Genomic DNA, 16513 nt, shown 5'->3' on the forward strand with positions numbered 1-16513 from the left:
TATTATGACACTTCATATTATATTTAAAACAGGACACCTAAAATTAATCGCCTATTAATTCTATTATATTTAAAATAGGACACTTATATTTTATTTCTATCTATAATATTATATTAAATACGAAATATTAAAAATTTGGTTGTCGATCGTCGTTGACCGTTAGATTTATTCTTAAAAATTAGTATTATTTAAGAGTTATAAGGTTCGAATCTTGCCGACAACATATTAAAATCATAAAAAATAGTATTCTTTGAGAGGTATAATCAAAATTAGAATTTACAATATATATGATTAAAAAAACTGTGTATCGCACGGGTTATATACTAGTATTTTTATAATAATACATTACTTTTTTATTAGTAAGCTGAGTTTTTTACATCAGACAATAATTGATGTATTACAGAAACGTTGTTCTATGTGCCAGTTAACACTGTTTCTTATTTTCCACATCCATTTCTAAATGATGTATACTAATATATATGTTAATTGTCTAGAAATAATGTATTGCATTATCTTTCACATCGGTCCAAGTGCACTTAAAATAAACTGCCAGAATGGTAATACTATCTCAGTACAAGAATCCTTTACAACTCTTTATTTTAGACATCACTTCAGAACCATTTTCTATTGATATTTTTTTAGTATTGTTAAAAATAAAGTGTATTGTACCTAATAATTTAAATAAAGTATACGAAATATGTTAATAAAAGCAGCTTATTCTCAGTCATTGTCTAGCCTGATGAGTGATGGTATATCATTTTGTGTTACAATTTTCTTTTTCTAGGCTTTGACGATTCCGATGACGAGAAGGTTTTCTAGGTCGAAAACCGATGTCTGTACTTAAATACACTTCGGCTATAACTTAAAATAAATGTCTATATTACAATTTTTTATAAAATATGTTAAATGTAATTAATTTCATAAACAAATTACTTGCAATATATTCTAGAAAACATATAACATACTAAGCGATTTTCACATACACATCATTTTTTTTAAAGGGATATGTAATATGTTGTATGACATCAAATAATTCCTACAATTGATGTTTATATAACTCTTAGACATAAATTTTCTATCAAATTAATTGATGTCTATGGTCATCTTAGACATCATCATGTACAGATGTCTAACAAACTTATAAATATCGATTTTTTTTAATAAAAAAATTGACTTTTATTTTTTCTTAGACATCAGTTTTGTCGACATCAAGTTTTATTCTCCCTGACGATATTTCCCAGTTCTCATCCTTTTCTCTTATTGACGGAGGAAACTGGTAGCAACAAAGTTTGAGGTTTCTCGCCGAAATTAAGATCTACGACGGTGGTTCTTCGCCGGAAAATCAAGCGGTGTGTGGTGGTTGTATGTTAATTGGTGGCTGAGATTGATTAGGGTAAGTGGTGGCTCCTTATCAGCTCTCAACTTCTTACCCATCTCAGTGTGCCTAATACCCTTTATATAGGGATCAAGCCCGACGTATTCTTGGGGAACAAGAAATCTAATGGGCTTAGACTTCTTATTCCTAGGCACGGTAGAGATCCTTCCAAAATCCGCAAACTTTAGGAATGTCCAACTATGAGACCCAACTGCGAAGGTCCAAGACTCGTCCGTAATTGTAGGACTTCATAGATAGTGCATCTTCCTGCGCGATGATAACACCCCGCTACAACTATCTCCTTGATTTACAGATGCATGTATAGCCCTGGTTCACTCTAAATTCCGGACGCGTCCCTATCTCCCGAATCAGGATAACCCACCAGATAGCAGGACAGGTGATCCCAATCTCTTGGGTGCAAAGTGCAGGATGAATCCAAAGTTCTCCAACGAGGACACCCATTGAATACAAGAATAGATCTCCCAAAGCACACACCAATATCAACCCCGCATCCCCAACGAGGACACCCTTTGAATACAAGAGGAGGCCTTCAGTCATTAGGCATACCCCTAGAGGCCTTCAAGCTTTTCACGGACATCCCCCTCCTTGACCGTCTCAAGAAGGGAATTCTTCAAAGACTACATGCAACAAATACGTTAGTAAAAACAATCTTTATTCTTCTTTCCATGCTAGCCTTGTCATCAAGATATCCCTGTTTGCCTTGTTCTAGGTGAGGACAAGCCCAACTATCCAAGAGTATGCATCTCCCAAGGACAGGACGCGTCCTCTTCTCGTGGAATGCACACATTTCCCTTGGATTACAACCTTAGCATGTGGACCTCGTATCCTGTCAATCCTACGCATGTAAGGCGCGCTCTGAACCCTGGGCGCGTCCTAGTCATACTAAGATTTCCTCCATCCTTCGGCACAACAATCTCGACTTTAAATGACCCAAATCACACAGTCTCCTCAATGCAGGACGCGTCTTACACAAGGTGGGCGCGTCCTCTCTTAGTTCATTGCAACCTACAACTCAATCCTTCATTTCTATGCCCCAATTCTGTTCCAATTGGCCCATTCTTGACCCGAAATGATCCGTTGCCAAATTTAGGCTATAACAACTACCCCCCAAATTCCATACGTAGTTGAAAACAAAGTTGGAATTTTGATCCTTAAAACTATCAGCAAAATTTGGTTTACAACCCCTAGACGCGTCTTTGGAGGAGGACGCGTCATTCGTTGAATCGATCGCCATTTAAAATTCACCCGCCCTATAGCCGTTGCGTTACAGCTGTTGTATACGTCACCATTACTCTTTCTCTATTAATACCCGTCAAAAGTCAATCAACCCTTTTACTCTCTCTCCCTCTCTGCAAAACCACCATCGCCGCCGTTATAAGGAGTTAAATTCAAAAATCCGACGATACAACCGACCATTTCCCAAGTTCTTACAGTCAATCAATCCCCCAAGTTCCAAGGTATATAAATGTTAGGTCCCAATTTGTTTGTAAAAGGGGGGGTTGAATATAAACAGTACCAAATAATCGAATAAATGCGGAATAAAAAAAATGTGAAACAAAATTCAAGTTAAATAAAAATATTATTAAAATTGAAAGGTGTTACAACAACTGTATCGATTACAAGGTATTAATCTCAAATCAATTATCACAAATCTAGAATAAATTCGACATGAACTTTTTCTATTTTTGCAATAATTAGAATCAAATGCTAAACGCGATTTGAGATTAAGTTCTAGGGATTTTGATCCGCTAGATTGTTACACAAGAACAAGATAAATAATTCTAGTGGTTGAATTTAACATTAACAAACTAGAATTTAATCTTGATGATTTGCAGATGAAGAATAAAATGTTTCAAGGCGGCTGCTTTCTTTTTGTTCTTGGATGTTTTCTGTGTGTTTTTTAATGACTTGGTCTTCTGCTTCTTTTATCAAACAGCCGAATGGAAAATTGATCTGGTATGACAATCCTTTGCTCAGTAAGACTTTCGGTGTGACAATCTTTAGAGCTAGCAAGACAATCAAAATGAACTAGCAAGACTTTCGGTATGACTATTGATTGTCATACCGATTGTCATATTAATTCAAATGAATTGTCTTGCTGAATTAATAAGTGATTTTAATCTAAATAATAATTCTATCAAGACACTCAACTGAATTAGCATGACTTTCGGTATGACTATCAATTGTCATACCGATTGTCATACTAGTACAATCAGTTGTCTTTTTAGAATTAAAACAAATTTTAACCAAATAAAAATTCTGAAAACCTTAATATTAATTCTGAATTAATTAATCAATTAATTCAATTAATCAATAAATTAATCTTTGCAGATATAATTTATTTTCTTAATTAAATTATATGACTTAATTAATTAATAGAAAATTAATACTAACCCTGAGCAACATCCACTCTTCTGACAATCTTCTGAAAATCACTGAGAATTATGAATCAATTCCACCACTTCAATGTTGACACTCGATGTACTGTCTGGTTCATGAGTGACTAACTTCCGTGACGTTTCTTCATGTCTTGACTTTGACACTTTGATTTTCTTCAGATTAAATCCTTGTAATTAATGATACTCTGACGAGATCTCTGTCACTTGATTAAATCCACGATCTTGATTTATATCACTGAGGCATGATCAACTTCTTGAACTTCTTCCACTGAATTAACTCCTCAAGTCTGTAGATGAACCTTGTTTCTGAATCCTTTGACAGATATTACTTTGCGAGATCTCTCTGACGGTCGATCCACTATTTACTTATTACATTCTTATTTGAGTTGAGTTGAATCCTCGAATATACAAATAGGCTATGACATATGACTTACAATCTCCCCCTATTTGTTTGTTAGACAATAACACATAAATACCTAGAGGATAACTCAACTAACAAATAAGAAAAAGATATAAACAGAAATGCAAAGTAAATAGTAGAAAAGTTCTGGACTAGATTTAACATTTTCCAGATTCCAAGTAGATGTTCCTCTAGACTGAACATATCTTCAAGTAGTTTCATCTTCTTTTGTACAACCATATTTCCTGTTGAGAAGCACATATCTCTCTTGCTTCTCCCCCTATGAGAATCAACTGATTAAAGAAGATCACCTTCGTTTTTTCCACCTCTCCCGTACAATAGGATCCGCAGATAAAAATCAATGGTACTCCCCTAACAGCTTCTTCCCTTACTAGGAAATCACCTTGTGTTTACCACCTCTCCCGTACAATAGGATCCGTAGTTAGAAACAACAATGGTGTAGTGTAGTGTAAAAACCAATGGTACTCCCCTAACAGCTTCTTCCCTTACTAGGAAATCACCTTGTGTTTACCACCTCTCCCGTACAATAGGATCCGTAGTTAGAAACAACAATGGTGTGGTGTAGTGTACATTTTTAGGATCTTTTTCTTCCTCCCTGCTATTTCTCCCCCTTAGTTGAGGAATCCTCCAAACTATTACTTAAGCTTCTATCTCCCCCTTAAAGAAGGAATGTATACCGTCGTCTAAAGGAGTTCTCATATTTCACTTGGTTGGAAAAGAAATAACAAGTAGTTTCTTTTTCTTCCTCACTGTGAGTGTATGATTGTGTTTTAGTGTACCTCACATGTGTTTCACTCTTCTCTCCACTCGTGTTTACACTCATTCTCATAAGTGTATCACTCTTCTCTCATAGCTCCATACTCCAGCTGTACCTGCAAGGAAAATCACCTTAGCCATCCTTAAGGAGGTCACAGGTGGTGCAATGGGAGTTCACAAATCCCCATCCTTGTTAAACTCGTCAGATGAATCTGAGTCATAATTTACAAGTTGCTAGTTTCCCTTTTAGGGTTCCAGATTTAAATTCTGGGAAGGTAAACAATGATCCAACAAATTTAGCATAAGGATCAAAGTTCCCTTCTAATGTCTGTGAAGACATTTCCTTGTGACTTATCAGGTAATATCTGAATCATTGTCAACAAGTTGCCGATCTGCGCCTATGTCAGATCCACTATCCGCAGATGCATCCAGGGGATTTAAGCCTGGGGAGGTAGACACTGACCACTGACATATGGCTTTTGGATCAGTATCCTCTCCTAACACCTGTAAAGGCAATTGGTCCACTAACGAACCTTGAACAATCGAATCTGACCTTAAAATGGTTGAAACTCTTGTTTCCGTCAACTCATCCTTTGTGTGTGTAACCTCTCCTTGTGCATCAAGAATTGATTATGTTTGAAGTGGTGACACTACATCGGATACCTTGGCCGACAGGCAAAATTCAATAGACTCACCCTGTTGAGAGAATGAATCTAGTAACTGTTTTTGTGCCTTTTCAGCCATTACATCTTTTTGAGAAGATGTATGGGGGCTAGCAGTTGTCTCGGTTTAAATACTACTCATCTATGTAGGAGACAGAGCTACTGGGTTGACTACAGAACCTTCCTTATGTGGTGCACTAAGGCACTATCTCCCTCACGCTCATTCATACTACATTTAGTGGTAAGAGAGTGTTGGTTGGTTCTGTTTTTGTGTTTGTCTTTACAGTCTGGGATAGACGTTGTGGGTTTTCAACCTCATGACTGTCAATGAAAGAAAGTCATTGGAGACTGAACCTGTAACACAGAACATATGGTAATAGAGAGAAAATGATTTATAATAGTGATTTCAAAAGATTTTACATGAAATAAGAAATCACTAATGTAGAAAGAAGTTTGATTTTGTTTTTCAATATGAATGAGTTTTTGATAAAACATTGATCACTTAGGGTAAAGTCTAAGTAATTCTCATTCATGTCAAAAGCTTACAAATATCTGCAACATAATGTTAACAAGATGTCATTGACCGATACTTGTCAAGTACTTTAGATACTAATTATTATGTTGCATAAACAATATACCACTGCACTTATAAAACAATATGATTGTGCCTAGTGATAAGATAGTTATAAAAATGACGACTCTACTTATTCATATAAAACTGTAACTGCAGTTAGAGTGCCGTACCATGTCCTTGACGATTGCTTGAGCAGTATACTAGTTCATACCAACCTGAAGTGAGATTGTGAAGAAGAGATTGCATAGTCCAATAGATCTGCAGCTGCAAAGTCCATGAACTGTGGTGCACTGACTTCCTCTTTTAACTCACTAATCAGGAGTACACTTGTACACATCTTACTAGAGTACAATTCCAAGTGTAATGTGCAGCAGGTGCCTGATATGTCGTAATATTCTCAAGTCTCGTCACTGGTGCTATATGTTAGATACTGCTTCCTGATAATAACCTAGCACAATATACAAAATTACAATGATAACATTCCCAGCTTGCAAACAGCCATATCCCTCAGATAAACCTTTGCTGTTATCTCCAAAGGTAACCAGGGGGCCAGCTTTCTCAATCCACATTTGATAGCAGGGCTCTATCTCCGGTCATATGTCTTGATGATCCACTGTCAAGAATCCACACTACCGGTTACACCTATTTAATGCCCTGCACTACAAATGGATTAGACCTTCTTCGGAACCCAAACTTGGTTGGGCCCGGCATACTTGTAGAACTGTCCTTTGTCAGGCAAAACAACATTTTTAATTTTAATTGTCTCAACTTTCTCAATGACTGAACATTTGACCTTGTAAACAGCCTTAACAAATTTCTGTTTAAGCTTAGGCACAAATGTCTCCTTTCTAGCCTTAGAAGGACTGGCAGTCTTAGACCTATCATACTTCTTGTTATTCACATGCTGACGAGGAGTAGTCTTATCATAAGACACATGCTTACCATTAAAATAAGCATACATCATATTAAAAGCACAAGACATACAATTAGCAACACCACATGCTTTATGAGAGTGATTAACAGCAGGTAATTTATGCATGGTAGACATGGCATTATTGTTATCCAACTCATGTGTGTCTGAGTTAGTCTCAGTTGCTTTCACAACTTTGACTGGAACTTTCGACTCACTTGACTTGGAAACAATCTTCTCATAAGCATGATCCTCAGCACGTATTTCTTCTTGAATAACAGAAGAGGTCGCATCAAATGGTTCAACAATTGATGCTTTATAGAGGGGTTCATCAACACCCTTAAGCACATGTGGTACTTCCCTCCCTTTAGCACAGACATGAGGAGGGGAGTTTATGCCTAATTCTCCAATAGCAGCATTGTAATCATATCCTATTCCAGATGTTTGATTAACAGCTTGCTTACTGTAGAACTCTTTAGCCTTCGAACAAGAATTGAAGTAGGCTCTAACCTTAGTCTCAAGACCGGTGATCTTGTCTTTGAGAATAGTTTCGAGTTTTCTATAACAGTCAACTCTATTCTCTAGAAAAGATACCTGTTCTTTTAATTTGTCTTGATTAATATGCACAAGTCTTAATTCATTGACCTCTTTCTCAAGGTCTGTGATCTTTAAACTTAACAGTTCATTATCACGACGTGCACAATCTAAGTTACCTCTTAGATGATAAACCATTTCAGCATCAGAAAGTTTTACCTCTATTCTTGACGATGAAGCTTTTCCATCAATAGCCATAAGAGCAAGATTTCCTTCATCTTCATCTTCACTGTCAGTATCATCCCAGCTTCTTCCCTTTGCCAGATAAGCCCTTTCAGAGTTCTTTCTTACTTGATTTGGCTTCCTACATTCTGTGGCAAAGTGTCCCAACTCATTGCAGTTATAGCATCTAATGGTGCTTCGATCAACCATCCCTGTTTTGTACCCACCACTGCTGGTGTTAGAGGATGAAGATCCACCTTTCTGGAATTTGTTGTAGTTGGACTTGTACTTAAGCTTGGGATTCCTCCTGAATCTGACATGGGAGAATCTCTTGACAATTTGGGCCATTGATTCATCTTCCAATTGCTCCAGCTCTTCCAAGGAATAAAAATCATCACTTGATTAATTTGTAGTAGGAGGATCATATTCTGCTACTAACTCATTTTCCTCACCCTTGGAAAACTGTACCATTCTTTCTAACTGTTGAGATTGTTGTTGTTGTTGACCTTCAGCTACAAGTGCAGTAGATGTGCTGACCATTCTATCCTTCCCGTAGACTTCCTTCTGTTGAATCTGCTCCAACTCATAGGTTTTTAACACTCCATAGAGCCTGTCCAAAGAAATCTCACTCAGATCTCTAGCTTCTCTAATGGCAGTGATTCTATGTTCAAGATGAGCTGGCAGTGTTAAAAGGAACTTTTTGTTGACCTCCCTGATTGAATAATACTTTCCATTGATGTTCAGGTTGTTGATTAACGCATTGTACCTCTCAAACACTTCAGTAATTCCTTCTCCTGGATTTGATTTGAAATGTTCATATTCAGAGGTTAGGATTTCCAACTTGTTCTCCCTAACTTCCTCTGTGCCTTCATTAATCACCTCAATAGTTTCCCACATGTGTTTGGAATTTTTACAGTTCATCACATGTCTGTTCATCAAGGGATCAAGGGAATCAATTAATATTAATTGAAGGCTGGCATCCAAGGAGGCTTCTTCCTTCTCAGCAGGAGTAAAATCTTCAGGCTCTTTTGGATAGGTTCTAGCTTCAGTAGTCACCACACCATCTATTATTACCTCTGGTTCAATAACCATCGGAGTTTTTATACCCTTCTTTAACAAGTTTGAATATTTGGGATTTGCAACTTGTAAAAATAATAGCATCTTCTTCTTCCACATGATATAATTCTCTTTATCAAATTGTGGAATTTTAACGGTTCCAACTTTATGTGAAGTCATTATGAATTTTTGAATAAATAAAAATTCAAGGAGTTGAAAAATCACAAAAGTCTAGGATCTTGATTTGTTCGTTAATCAGAAGGCTCTGATACCAATTGTTAGGTCCCAATTTATTTGTAGAAGGGGGGTTGAATACAAACAGTACCAAATAATCGAATAAATGCGGAATAAAAAAAATGTGAAACAAAATTCAAGTTAAATAAAAATATTATTAAACTTGAAAGGTGTTACAACAACTGTATCGATTACAAGGTATTAATCTCAAATCAATTATCACAAATCTAGAATAAATTCGACATGAACTTTCTCTATTTTTGCAATAATTAGAATCAAATGCTAAACGCGATTTGAGATTAAGTTCTAGGGATTTTGATCCGCTAGATTGTTACACAAGAACAAGATAAATAATTCTAGTGATTGAATTTAACATTAACAAACTAGAATTTAATCTTGATGATTTGCAGATGAAGAATAAAATGTTTCAAGGCGGCTGCTTTCTTTTTGTTCTTGGATGTTTTCTGTGTGTTTTTTAATGACTTGGTCTTCTGCTTCTTTTATCAAACAGCCGAATGGAAAATTGATCTGGTATGACAATCCTTTGCTCAGTAAGACTTTCGGTGTGACAATCTTTAGAGCTAGCAAGACAATCAAAATGAACTAGCAAGACTTTCGGTATAACTATTGATTGTCATACCGATTGTCATATTAATTCAAATGAATTGTCTTGCTGAATTAATAAGTGATTTTAATCTAAATAATAATTCTATCAAGACACTCAACTGAATTAGCATGACTTTCGGTATGACTATCAATTGTCATACCGATTGTCATACTAGTACAATCAGTTGTCTTTTTAGAATTAAAACAGATTTTAACCAAATAAAAATTCTGAAAACCTTAATATTAATTCTGAATTAATTAATCAATTAATTCAATTAATCAATAAATTAATCTTTGCAGATATAATTTATTTTCTTAATTAAATTATATGACTTAATTAATTAATAGAAAATTAATACTAACCCTGAGCAACATCCACTCTTCTGACAATCTTCTGAAAATCACTGAGAATTATGAATCAATTTCACCACTTCAATGTTGACACTCGATGTACTGTCTGGTTCATGAGTGACTAACTTCCGTGACGTTTCTTCATGTCTTGACTTTGACACTTTGATTTTCTTCAGATTAAATCCTTGTAATTAATGATACTCTGACGAGATCTCTGTCACTTGATTAAATCCACGATCTTGATTTATATCACTGAGGCATGATCAACTTCTTGAACTTCTTCCAGTGAATTAACTCCTCAAGTCTGTAGATGAACCTTGTTTCTGAATCCTTTGACAGATATTACTTTGCGAGATCTCTCTGACGGTCGATCCACTATTTACTTATTACATTCTTATTTGAGTTGAGTTGAATCCTCGAATATACAAATAGGCTATGACATATGACTTACAATAAATCTTCTATCTTTTCTTCATTTCGTCGAGTAAATCTACCGTAACAAGTGAAAAACCGTCTGTGTCATTCATTTTCATTCTAATGTTCTTCATGTTTAAGTTGTATGTATATGTGTATATATCCGTAAATATGTTGTGTTTTGCTTATTCAATTCTCAATTTATGTGTTTTTAGGGTTTTTATGAATTTCCCCCAAATTGACTACAATTGATTGAAATTCCTTTATATTTCGATCAATATGGACGTGTCCACAGTACATGGCGCACTCTACCATTCGCTTATTGCATAACTTAATCACCGTAGATTAATTTCTCTTTGATAAAGATAACTTGGACGCGCCATCATATGAGGATGCGTCCTACACCATTATTATTTTTTATTTTTAGTTGACTCCTTGCGATAGACACCTAGGACGCGTCCTAGTACAAAATCCCTTCTTTTCATTTTCTTTCTTCCTATACTTATGCGTGTCTTTTTTTTAACGCGTCCTTATTATTTTCTTTCTTTTCTTTAAGTCATGGACGCGTCCTCAAATTTTTTTTTCTTCTTGTTTCAGCTGGAGGACGCATCTCCATCCTCTCCATTTCATCCATTCAAGGCTTTCAATACACGCCTTGGGCTTGATTCTCCACCTCCCCTTACCTTCAGTCCCGAACTACCTGAGTATCATAGGACATATTCTTTCCTTGAAGCAAAAGCTTGTGTTTTTGAATCTCTTAAATCAAAAACTTCAATCATGTCGAGTTCAAGCTCTAAATCCACGAACAACATTCCTCTAAGTGCAAGGGTTGGAAAGAAGAAATTAAAGCGTAAGAGAACTTCCCAATCTACATGTAACTTAACAATTGAGGACTGGACTGACGATGAGATTATCCCATCTTCCAGTAAATCTCAACGCCATAGAGTCATATCTGACGAGAGCGCATCCATATTTACTCAAGATGCGTCTCATGTTCAGGACGCGCCCTCTCCTCACAGTTAAAGTGAGTTTGAGAGAAGAGCTCCTAAACTTGAAAAAATACTATCTCTTCCCAAAAATCTGATTCTCCACTCGAACATTGGGAGTCAGCTGATATAGAGCTTGATTTTGATTGGAAAGAGCTTGAAAATCTCCCCGAGGCAAAAATAAATGTTTGAAGAAAGAAAGAGAACAAGTTAACTTGTGTTGGCATGAATTCTACAACAACAGACCTAGAGATTGCATGGAACATGAAGTAGTACGACATGAAAGGGATATGGGCGCATCCTCTTTGCAAGATGAGGCCCCACCTCTTCAACATGGAAAATCTAAGGATCCCCAGAATGGTGCGTACTCCAAAGCTCATTTCTCTTGGTGTGGGAGCGTCCTTGCACCCATATATTAAAAAGATCTTGAGATGGTACGACGTGGCCCCCATCCAACTTTCTCTAAATTAATACAAACTGGCGTGGGCCTTATATATTATGTACCACAACTTGGAGTTGGGCGCGCCCTCCATGAAGGAGTTCATCTATTTTTTTAGCATTAGGAAGTCTATCCCTGGTTACCATTTCCTTGTTATCAACAAGTGGCTGAATAATAAACGATTCAATAAAGGCAAAGTGAGTCATGAGAGAGACTGGAAAGAGCCATTTTTCTATATTTACGATGTCAATAGGGCTCGCGTTCGCTTCAACTTGGAGCCAAGTAAGTGACATTCCCAGGACGCGTCTTCTCTTTCACCATATTTTTTCTTTTTTCTTTCTAAAAATCCTCATTTTCCCTCTTAGACAAAAGAACTCTAAAAGAGCTAACTGGAAAGAGGAAAAGGAGAGTTGGAAAGGTATTGAAATATGTTGAAGAACATTTCAATCTTAAGGAAATGATTACAGAGGCCAATCTGAAAAAGTTGGGGCCTTATCTGCGAGTGTAGGTTCCATTTGTAAGTTTCATGAGTTTTACAATGGGAACCCCATTCTCACAACTTCTGAAAAAGCTAGGGGACTTGATGCTACGGAGCTAGTTCAACTTGACATTAGCAGACAAGTGGACCTAGAGCAGGGTAAAGACTATCATACTAAGACGCGTCATAGCACCTATGGCGCGTCATATATTTGCATGCGTGATTTTTATTCTTTCTGACACTCATACACACTTTCACAGTCCTTATATTTGCTTTGGATGCATCATAACATCATGACGCGTCTTTTGAGATATGTGTAAATTTGATGTTCACATAAAGCTATTATACTTATGTCTTCATTTTCTGCAAAATTTCATAATGCTATTCGTTGGTGCAAATCTGCTGCCCAAGTCTCCCCATTAATCATATAAATAGGACGCGTCATGTAGCTCTTATTTTTGTCTGATAAATGTATATGTTTCCATAATTTACATAGGGCACGTCATATCACCCAGGACGCGCCCGTTATTCTATACTTATAATACTTCATGTATACACAAAGTCATAATATGCATGTATGTCACTTTTTTATTACTATAATTTTATTTTCAAGAGGGCGCGTCCTCTTATCTGGGCGCGCCCAGGACTAACGTTTACCATGTTATTCTGCAGACATGACTTCTATTCCCAACGGGTTTGCTATTGGTGCCTCCAGAAAGCTGAAAGCTGGGAAGGGTAAGCCTGCCATTACAAAAACTGACCCAACAGCCAAGGATCCTCCGGCTACTGTGGTGCCTTCTCCTCCACAAAAAATTATTGATACCACCGTGGTGAACATCCCAGATAGGGAGGACGCGCCCTCTAAGCGCCAAAAGACTCTTTCATATGATCAATCATTCATCCTCAGGTACCTGCGCGCATCCTCTTCTGGAGCTTTTTCTGAGGACGAGGTGAGAGGCTGGACCTTCAGAACAGAGGAGCAAACTGAGCAAGTTATGGTAAGAGCAGCAACTGAGCTTCATTTGCACGCAAGGCAAAGCGCTAACATGGCTGCCAGACTGAGGGCACATCTTGCTTCCACTAACACCGCCAAAAGTCAAGCTGAAGATAAAATCAGATCTTTAGAAAAAAAATCTGAACCTTGTTGTCAAAGAAAAAGATGCTGAGATCTTACGGTTACAGCAAGACAAGGCGCATCTTGAGGGTGAGAAGGAAAATCTCGAGAGCCATGTTACCTCTGTAGAGAAGGCAATGGATAGCGTGGTTACTCTGAATTCTACCATGAAGTTGGAGCTTGACACTCTAAATGATGACAGGCTGCATGGTTGGAAAAAAGAAAAGAAGTCGGTGTACCAAAATGGGTTTGCAACCGGCTTTGAGGAGTGGTGTTCGGGGTTCATAGCAAATGACCAAGAATACACCTTTTCCAAATTTGATGAAGATACCCAAAAGCGGGTGAATGATTTCAGAATCAGGGATGCAGACATAATCAAGAGCAAAAGGATCATCGTAGGCCTAGAAGAGGATGGCGCATCCCCTGTGCCTTCTCCACTTCAAGCCCAGCCTCCACCTTCTCCAAAAGATCAGGGAAAACCACATGACGCGTCTCTTGCATAGGACGCGCTATTATATTAAAGACAAAATATTAAAAGTTTTGTTGTCTGTTGTTGGTCGTTCTATTATATTTAAAATTAGACACTTAATATTATATTTAAAACAAGACACCTAAAATTACTCGCCTATTAATTTTATTATATTTAAAATAGGACACTTATATTATGACACTTAATATTATATTTAAAACAGGACACCTAAAATTAATCGCCTATCAATTCTATTATATTTAAAATAGGACACTTATATTATATTCCTATCTATACTATTATATTAAAGACGAAACATTAAAAGTTTGGTTGTCGGTCGTTGTTGACCGTTAGATTTATTCTTAAAAATTAGTATTATTTAAGAGGTATAAGGTTCGAATTCTGCCGGCAACATATTAAAATTATAAAAAAATAGTATTCTGTAAGAGGTATAATCAAAATTAGAATTTATAATATATATGATAAAAACAATCATGCATCGCACGGGTTATATACTAATATATATATATATATATGTGTGTGTGTGTGTGTGTGTTTATTACGCCTAGATCCTTTTGATATGAAACAACAATCTTCAGGTTGCCAAGAATAACCTTCGACTGCTACCTGAAAGGGAAGATAATGTGAGGGATTGTCCCCCCGATTCACCTCTTGTGTGAGAATAAGTGATCCGGATGTAGAGTGGGTTTTGGGAATATAAAAGGTAGAGAAAATACGAGAGTATGTGAATAGAATTGTTTTTGTCTTACTTTCCCCGGGGAATTTTATATCCAATCTCACCATAAATGTTTGTCCGTTATGTCTGGAATATTTTATTTCCAATCTCACCATAAATGTTCGTCCGTTATGTCTGGAGTAAAGGCGGACGTTGGAGTAGTGAAATCGGGGCGTTATGATTGGGGAGATCCCAACAGTAGGAAAAATGATGGGTTTCGACCTGTAGAACTGTGTGGACCTTCGGTCTATGGGAATGTTGGGCCTTCGGCACAATAGCATGGTCGTCCAATGGGCCTTCGTTTATCGGGCCTTACTGGGCCCATAGCTAACATGTCTCTGTACTTCGGCTGGGCCTTCGATCGGGCCGATGGACATCGATCTTAGCACATCTTGGGGTGAGGAAACCCTAGGGTGATCCTTCAATTTTGCCTCGGTTTCGTTCGTCCACGTGGCAGCATCGTGGGGGTATTAATGGAGATAACTGTCCATCACGTCGTTTATAGAAACATCATAGCCGTTGAATTCCAACCGTTTGCATCTGGGTCGTCCATTTTAAAAAGCTCAGGAGTGAGTTTTTGACACCCAAACGTTTGGGTTTTTCAAGGCGCCTATATACACATCACCGTGCATCATTTCATTTTTCCCAACTTCATTTTGCAAGCAAACACAAATAAAAACAACAAAAAGCTCTCTAGATTTCCCAACAAGGGTAACAACAACTCTACTTTCCCCAATCACCCCATTTCAGTAAAGCAGCATCTTCATATCGGTAAGTGTTTCCCCCTCCTTTTTTTGTTTTACTTGCGGAATTTTGCATGCAAGTCTTTCATTTCATCTTTTTTGGGGGATATTTTCTGGTGTTTGTTTATGTGTTTGTGCATGGGGGTTTTCTGGGTAATAGTAGGTGTTTTTTCTTTCTTTTTGGGGGCACCCACTGGGTTTAAAGATGGCATGAGATGGGTTCCTGGGTAAGAATTCCCTTCGGGAGGGGGGTTTTGGTTGTAGAACAATCTTCAGGAGCTGACCCAGGATGCTTGATTTTTTCTACTTCATTTGCCTGTTGAGTTTAAAGATGGCATGCGAAGGGTTCTATGGGAAAGAACTTCCTTCGGGAAACCTTGTCTGTAGAACATCCTTTGGGAGCCGACTCTGGGCGTTTACTTGTTCGTTCGGTCTCTGGACATGTACTCGATCCCTTGTCCCTTTAATTTTTTCTTTTTCATTTATCCAAGTACATGGACTAACTTGTCTCTTTATTTTTGAATACAGGGACATGGACCGAGCGAACACCTTCGCAGAGACTTCTACTTCTCGCCCCGAAGGAACTGGGAGAGATCTCTTCGGTTCATTGATGGCGTATCCCACGACTAATAACCGCTCGGAATTGTCAAAAGAGAGGGTATGACAGATGTACTTCGACTACTCCATTCCCCGAGGCTATTTTTGGTAGTTCGCCGCAAAGCGAGATTGGCATATTTATGATACTCCGGGAGTGCCGAAGGGCTACGGAGACTATGTTGTGGGTATTTCCGAAGCAACATTCAAATGAGGTTTTTGAGTCTCTTTGTTAAAGATTCTCAGACATCTCTTCAACCAGATGGGAATCGCCCTGGGACGGATGGACCAGAATGGGTTCATCCATATCAACTACTTCCACAACCGGTGCCTTCAAGCCGAGGTTCAGCTACTCACCCGGCTCTTCTGGTTCCACTACGACTTTCGGAGGAACCCTAAGAGCCCAGGTTTTTACAATA

This window comes from Apium graveolens, chromosome 5, assembly GCF_009905375.1.
Source record: "Apium graveolens cultivar Ventura chromosome 5, ASM990537v1, whole genome shotgun sequence".
NCBI lineage: Eukaryota > Viridiplantae > Streptophyta > Magnoliopsida > Apiales > Apiaceae > Apium > Apium graveolens.